Below are 7,420 nucleotides of genomic sequence, written 5' to 3' on the forward strand. Positions count from 1 at the left end.
AGAATCATCTGGTCTTCCCCAACTCCCTTTTCCCCAAAAAATACCCTTGGAACTTTTACTGGAATTACACTTAAGTAATTTTCAAATCTGGGAAAAAGTTGTATCTTTACAAAACTGATTCTTCCAATTCAAGTACATGGACAGTTTAAATTGTAATTTTTCTTTTCTTTAGTAAATATTTGCATTTTTAAAATATAGGTCCTATGTACTCATAAACTTAATTCTTTGGCATTTCATATTTTTATATGTTGCTACTCCAAATGGAACATTATTTTTATTTTTGTAATTGGTCGTTGTTATATAGAAAAATAGTGATATTAATATGTTTTCCTTTTTAAAATTTTTTTTAATGCTTATTTTTGAGAGAGAGACAGAATGTGAGTCGCAGGGTGGGGGGGGGGGGGGGGCAGAGAGAGAGGGAGACACAGAATCTGAGGTAGGCTCCAGGCTCCAAGCTGTCAGCACAAAGCCTGACGCAGGACTCAAACCCAACTATGAGACCATGACCCGAGCTGATATCAGACACTTAACCAGCTGAGCCACCCAGGTGCCCCAATATGTTTTCCTTTTAAGTCTCCATATTACCCTTTTGATTCACATTAGTTTTCCAAGTTGGGGGGGAGGGGAGATTTCTTCTTCAAATAATGGTTATTTTACCTCCTCTTTCTAATGCTTTTTGCTCCATTCTTTTCCTTGGAGCATTACTTGTGACTTCTAGACATAGGAGTAGTAGTAACAGGCAAGTTTATTTTCTCTCTTAACTTAAATAGGAATGTCTTTAGAGTTATGTCTGATTATTTGTTTTGGCTGGAGACAAGACATTCTTTAACAAATGTCCCATTGATTGGTATTTTGCTTTTGCTGCTTTAAGCAACAATGAACAAGAAAGTACACACATGTGCATACACGCACAAATCTTGCACATAACTTTCATTAAAGGAAGACAGTTATTTGGGATTCTAATACCTGGGGCTTTTGTGGTAAATAATCAAGCTCTATCCTCAGAGGAAAAAAAAAAAATAGACCATTTTATATTTGAGTGACAGGAGCCAGAGGTGAAAAAGAGGGAAAAGGAAAAGAAAGGAACTGTGTCTAGCTCCTTGGAGTTACCTGCCACACAATCCTGGTAGCACTTCCAGGATCATTTGCTTCCCACGTCATTCTGTTTTATGATCACACTAGAATGGTGTGAAGACTATACCTCATGATTTTTAAAGTAATCTATTTGGCATTATTTTTTTCTATTGTGAATTAAGTTGAACATGTGAACAGCAATTGCTACATCATAAATTCAAAAGTGGTTGAGGGACGCCTGGGTGGCTCAGTCAGTTAAGCGTCCGACTTCGGCTCAGGTCACCATCTCACGGTTCATGAGTTAGGCCCCGTGTGGGCTTTGTGCTGACAGCTCGGGGCCTGGAGCATTCTTAGAATTCTGTGTCTCCCTCTCTCTCTGCCCCTCCCCCACTCTCACGCTCGCGCGTGCTCTCTCTCTCTCTCTCTCTCTCTCTCTCTCTCAAATAAACGTTAAAAAAAAAAAAGTTGTTGAATAGGTAGAGCCATTTGCTCCTTAACCAAATGACCTTGATTGTATTACTTCTGTGGGTTATTTCATGTACATTTTTTCTAATTTTTGTCTACTCACTTTCCAACTGTTCTCTTTTCCTATAATTTTCAGTATGCTTACAGGTAGTAAGTCTACTCTATTTCTGTTATCTGCTACTGATCATCCTGGACTCAAGAATGCACTACACCCACTTAATGTAATTAAAGAGTAAATAGGCTCGGGGCACCTGGGTGGCTCAGTCGGTTAAGCATCCGACTTCGGCTCAGGTCATGATCTCACGGTTGGTGGGTTCCTACCCCACGTCCCGCTCTGTGCTGACAGCTCAGAGCCTGGACCTCGCTTCGGGTTCTGTGTCCACCTCTCTCTCTGTTCCTACCCTTCTTGTGCTCTGTCTCTCTCTCTCTCAAAAATAAATAAACATTTAAAAAAAAAAAAGTAAATAGGCTATGACAGGTCTGAGGATACCCCCCATGATTAGTAGAATAATTTTTAGGTAGTGACAAATTTATTTTGGGTTCTAGAGAACTAACAAAAATTATTTAAATTAATCAATTATATTAATTTTGAATGAGTAATACATGCGCACAGTAAAATATTTTAAAGATCCAAATGCTTCCATATTGAAAAATGTCTTATATCGAACACATGGCCCAGAGGCAACCACTCCTATCACCTTCCTATATTTCCAGATTGTCTATGCGTGTACAGTCATGCACATATATTTTTCAAATTGTAGGATTTTGTATACACTATTCTGATCTTTGTGTTTTTTTAGTTAACATAAAGATAATTGCATATAAATACATAACACTTCTTTATTCATTAGAATTTTTTTTCTTGAAGTATAACATACATACAAAACAATGTATTAGCTATGAGTGTACAGTGTGATGATCTTCCACAAATTGAACATACTTGTGTAACCATCACCCCAGAAGGTCATTTGTGCCCCTTCCAGCACTATTCAACCACAATTTCCCAAATATAACCACGATCCTAATTTGTTTTTAAGTAATCTCTACACCCAAAGTGGGGCTAGAAGTCACTACCTGAGGTTAAATGTCACATGCTCTACTTACTGAGCCAACCAGGCACCCCAATCCAAATTTCCAATAGCCAATTTTGTATGGTTGCAACTGTTTCCACTGTATGGGTATATCCTACTTTATTTGAAATCACTTTGAGTTGGACGTTTGGGTTGTTCCCAGTTTTTTATTGTTACAAACAGTCCTGCTAGGAGTATCCCTGTGCATGTGCCGTTTCAAGTATTTGTGAATACATCTGAAGGGTAAGTTCCTAGAAAAGAGTATTACACATTTTGTTATTACCGAATTGCATTTTGTTAATAAACTTATAATTCTAGCAATCCTATAGGATGCCTCTTTCCCCACATCTTTGCTTTGTACAGCATATTCTAAAATTTTTATCTTTACAATATGTATAGATGAAAATTATGTGTACTTTTAGTTTTTACATGTTTCTTTATGGATAAGTGTAATCATTTCTTATATGTTTAGGAGGCATCTTATTTTCTTGTGAGTAGTCTTCATATTCTTTACTTTTTAACTGAAAGTCATAGGATATTAAGAGTACAAAGGAACCCATGTCTTCATTTGTATTCTGTTTTTATATTTTTAAAGATTTTACTTTTTTAAATTTTTTCCCCAAAGTTTATTTATTTTGAGAGAGAGAGAGAGGGCAGAAGTGGCAGAGAGAGAGAATCCCAAGCAGGCTCCACACTATCAGCACATAGCCAGACGTGGGCTTCAAATTCACAAACCATGAGATCGTGACCTGAGCCAAAACCAAGAGTCAGACGCTCAACCACCTGAGCCCCCCAGGCATCCCAGTTTTTATTTTTAAGTAATCTTCATACCCAATGTGGGTAGTTGAACCTACAACCCTGAGATCAAAAGTTGCTTGCTGTACCCACTGAGCTAGCCAGACACCCCTCCATGTCTTCATTTTTATTTTATTTTTTATTTTTAAATAGATTCCACACCCAATGTGGGGCTTGAACTCATGACCCGGAGATCAAGAGTCAGATGCTCCACCGACTGAGCCAGCCAGGCACCCCTATGCCTTCATTTTTAAAATATGGAAATTTTTCCAAGCAAAGTTATATCGCAAGATATTATTGTATTTGAGATAATAATGGCTATCAGAATCATTACCTCTAAATAAATGAGATGTACTTATACATGAAAACCCAAAATGAATCAAAAGCTAATTTAAGGGATTGAGAAATATGCTTATGTACCCAGTGAAGATCTTAACTCATAAACTACAGTAACAGACTCAAGGCCCAAGTATCCCCTTAAAGTTCTTAACTCGGGCCACATTAACAGACCCAAAGTAAAGCCATAAGAAACATCTTCCTCCAGTTCAAAAATCTTGCTTTGGGGTACCTGGCTGGCTCAGACAGTGGAGCATGTGATTCTTGATCTCAGGACTGGGTTTTTGAGCTCCACATTGGGTGTAGAGATTACTTCAAAATAAAATCTTTAAAAATAAACAATTTTTTTTTAATTAAAAGTCTTGCTTTGACTGTGATGAGCACTGGGTGTTGTACGGAAGTGTTGAATCAAATCACTACATTGTACACCTGAAACTAATATTACACTGTATGTTAACTACCTGGATTTTAAATAAAAACTTCAAAAAATAAAATAAATATTCTAATACAGGGGGGAAAAAAAATCTTGCTTTAAGCCTGAATCAATCAATAAATAACCTTGCTTCTCCAAACCTACCTATTCCTGTCAGTTACTCACATTTAGGACCTATATTAAAACCACTCAGCACAAATATTAATACCCATTCAAAGGCCCTTCCTAACCTTCTAAGATTGTGATTCTCCTAAACTTTGCCCTCGTGTGTGTCTGTATTGGGGGAGGTAGGGGTTCTCCTTTGATGTAGCAAGATAAGTATAATTGGCTTATTGTTACTTTGGCATGTCACTGTTGATCTTCCATTGGTGGGCTTTGGCAGTTTTGAGGTCCCACAGAGACTCTGTTAAGATCCTTATTACCATGGACCAGGAACTTCAACATGGTAGCTCTGTGCATATCTGAGACTCCTGAAATCTATTTGCCCATAATGATGTGGTACTTTCATAACTGAATCTGAGCTTTAAGCTTTCATGGTACCTTTCAACATAAGTTTATTTTTACTCCTAGGATTAAGAATAAAATGTTAGATTCTGATCAATTTGTGTTATTTTGCCTTTTGGTTAAATTTGGCTCGTATCATTGTCTCCTCTTCCTTTTAAGCTTTCATTTTGATGTCTTCTGCGTTGTTTTTCTGTAAAAGAAAATCTTTGAGGAGAGGACAAAGCATAGGGCTGATGAGCCTACCATTTGAGTTAGCCCTAAGTACTAAAAAACAAAGTCTTGTTACAGTGTCATCCTTTCCACAAACTTTGACTAGGGTCATCTTTCAGAATCTTATAAAAACTCTCCTAAGTATTGTTTCCTTGCCACTTAGAACTCACTTGATTATCCTCACCTGTTTGAACTGGGACTGCAAGTTGTCATGCCTACAGTTAATGACAGTCAGCCATTAGTTAGAACATGGAGACAAAAGGAGCAAAAACACCACTCTCTGAGTTTTCATGGGTTAATCTACCCTCCATTGGGATGGGCACGTGCTTCTTTTTATGTTTTCTCATTATTGTCGTAACTAATGCTCCTATCTTTCTAAATGCCACAATTTTACCAAAGGAAATTGAGAACTACGTTGGACACTTTGAGGAACTTTATGAGCAAAACTGTACATTTCAGAGGGGCATATGAGAGATACATTTGATGGTAAATTTTGAATTAATCTGGAGAATTTAAGTCTTGGCTTCCCTGAATTATACCAAATAGCATTTTTATTAGTATGTCCCTAAGGAATTAAGTCTTTGTTAGAAAAGGTGGAGATAGGAGCACCTTGGTGGCTTAGTTGGTTAGATGTTTGACATTTGACTTCAGCTAAGGTCTTGATTGGGCTCTGTGCTGGGCACGAAGCCTACTTAAAAAAAAAAAAATGAACATAGAAAATTAAAAAAAGAGGGTCTAAATATTTCTGAGGTCTAAAGAACTCCATCTAAACATCATCCATGCCAGCAAAGGCTGATCAGGGAGTTCAGATTTCTTCTCCCATCAGCCTGTAAGCAGGTGTGCTCATCCCACTCCTCCCCCACGGGGCTAAGAAGAAAAATCACATTGTACTAATCAATTGACACCGAAAAGGCATTTAACAAAATCAGCGCTTATTCGTAATTTTAAAAAGTTTTTAAAAAAACACAAAAACCCTATAGTTAACATTACACTTGGTGCTGTAAGAGTTAATAGTGAGATTAGGAACAAGACGAGGATATCCATTCTCATCACTTTTTCAACATAGTTCTGGACATTCTAGCCAGTACATGGAGGCGAGAAAAAAAATAAAAGGCATACAGATGGTAAAGAAAAAAATCAAAACTGTCCCTATTTGCAGACAATTGACTATATAGATAATCCCAAGGAGTCTCAAAAAAAAACAAAACAACAACAACAAAAACCAACCGAAAACCTTGCTAAAACTAATAATAAGTGAGTTCAGCAAGGTTACAAACACCAGATCAGTATACAAAACCCAACTGTATTTCTGTATACTAGCAATAATCATATAGACACCAAAGGTAAAAATACAACTGTTTACCATCTTTCTACCAAAAAACCTTAAATATAGGATTATATGCTAAAAACTACACAGTGCAAATGAAAGAAATCCTAGAAGACCTAAATAAATGGAGAAATGTGTTCATGGATTGGAGTACTCAATATAGTAAAAATGTCAATTCTCACCAAACTGATCTACAGCTTTAATGCACTTCCAATCAAAATCCCAGCAAGAATTTTGTAGATTTAGACAAGATTATTCTAAAATTCATATGGAAAGGCAAAGGAACTAGAATAACTAAAACAATTTTGGAAAAGAAGAATAAAGTGGGAATAATCAGTCTACTTGATTTCAAGACTTACTATAAAGCTTAGTAATCAAGATTGTGTGATATTGGTAGAGGGATAGACATAGCTCAATGAAACAGAATGGAAAACCTAGAAATAGACCAACACAAACATCTCCAGCTATTTTTTTTCCAGCTGAAAATATAGCTGAAAAAGCTGAAATATAGTTTTTTCAACAAATATTGCTGAAGCAAATGGACATCCATAGTCCAAGAAAATGAGCCTCAACCTAAACTTCATACCTTATAAAAAATTAACTCAAAATCGATCATAAACTAAAACGTGAAATGTGAAATTTCTATAGACTTCTAAAGATTTATAAAAATTTTTAGAAATTTAGAAATTTATTTTTTATAAATTTATAAAGGTTTCTATAAAAGTTTTAGAAAAACCAGGGTAAAATCCTTGGGATCTAATGTTTGACAAAGTGTTCTTGGAGTTAACACCAAAAGCATGATCCATAAAAGGAAAAATTAATAAAATGGATTTCATCAGGATTAAAAGTTTTGCTCTGTGAAATACACTGTTAACAGATGAAAGACAAGCTACAGAGTCTGAGAAAATATTTAGAGACTACATATATGATGAAAGACTAGTACCTAGACTATATAAAGAGGTCTCAAACTCAATAGTAAAAAAAAAAAAAAAATCCAGTTAGAAAATAGGCAAAAGACATGAAGAGACATTTTGACACACAGAACATACAGATGGCAAGCACATGAAAAGATGATCAATATCATTTACCATTAGTAATATACAAATTAAAGCTACAATGTGACAGCACTACACACTTAAAATGGCTAAAATAAAAAATAGTGACAATACCAAATACCAGCAAGAATGTGGAGAAACTTGATCACTC

The sequence above is a fragment of the Prionailurus viverrinus genome, chromosome B2, assembly GCF_022837055.1.
Source record: "Prionailurus viverrinus isolate Anna chromosome B2, UM_Priviv_1.0, whole genome shotgun sequence".
Classification (NCBI taxonomy): domain Eukaryota; kingdom Metazoa; phylum Chordata; class Mammalia; order Carnivora; family Felidae; genus Prionailurus; species Prionailurus viverrinus.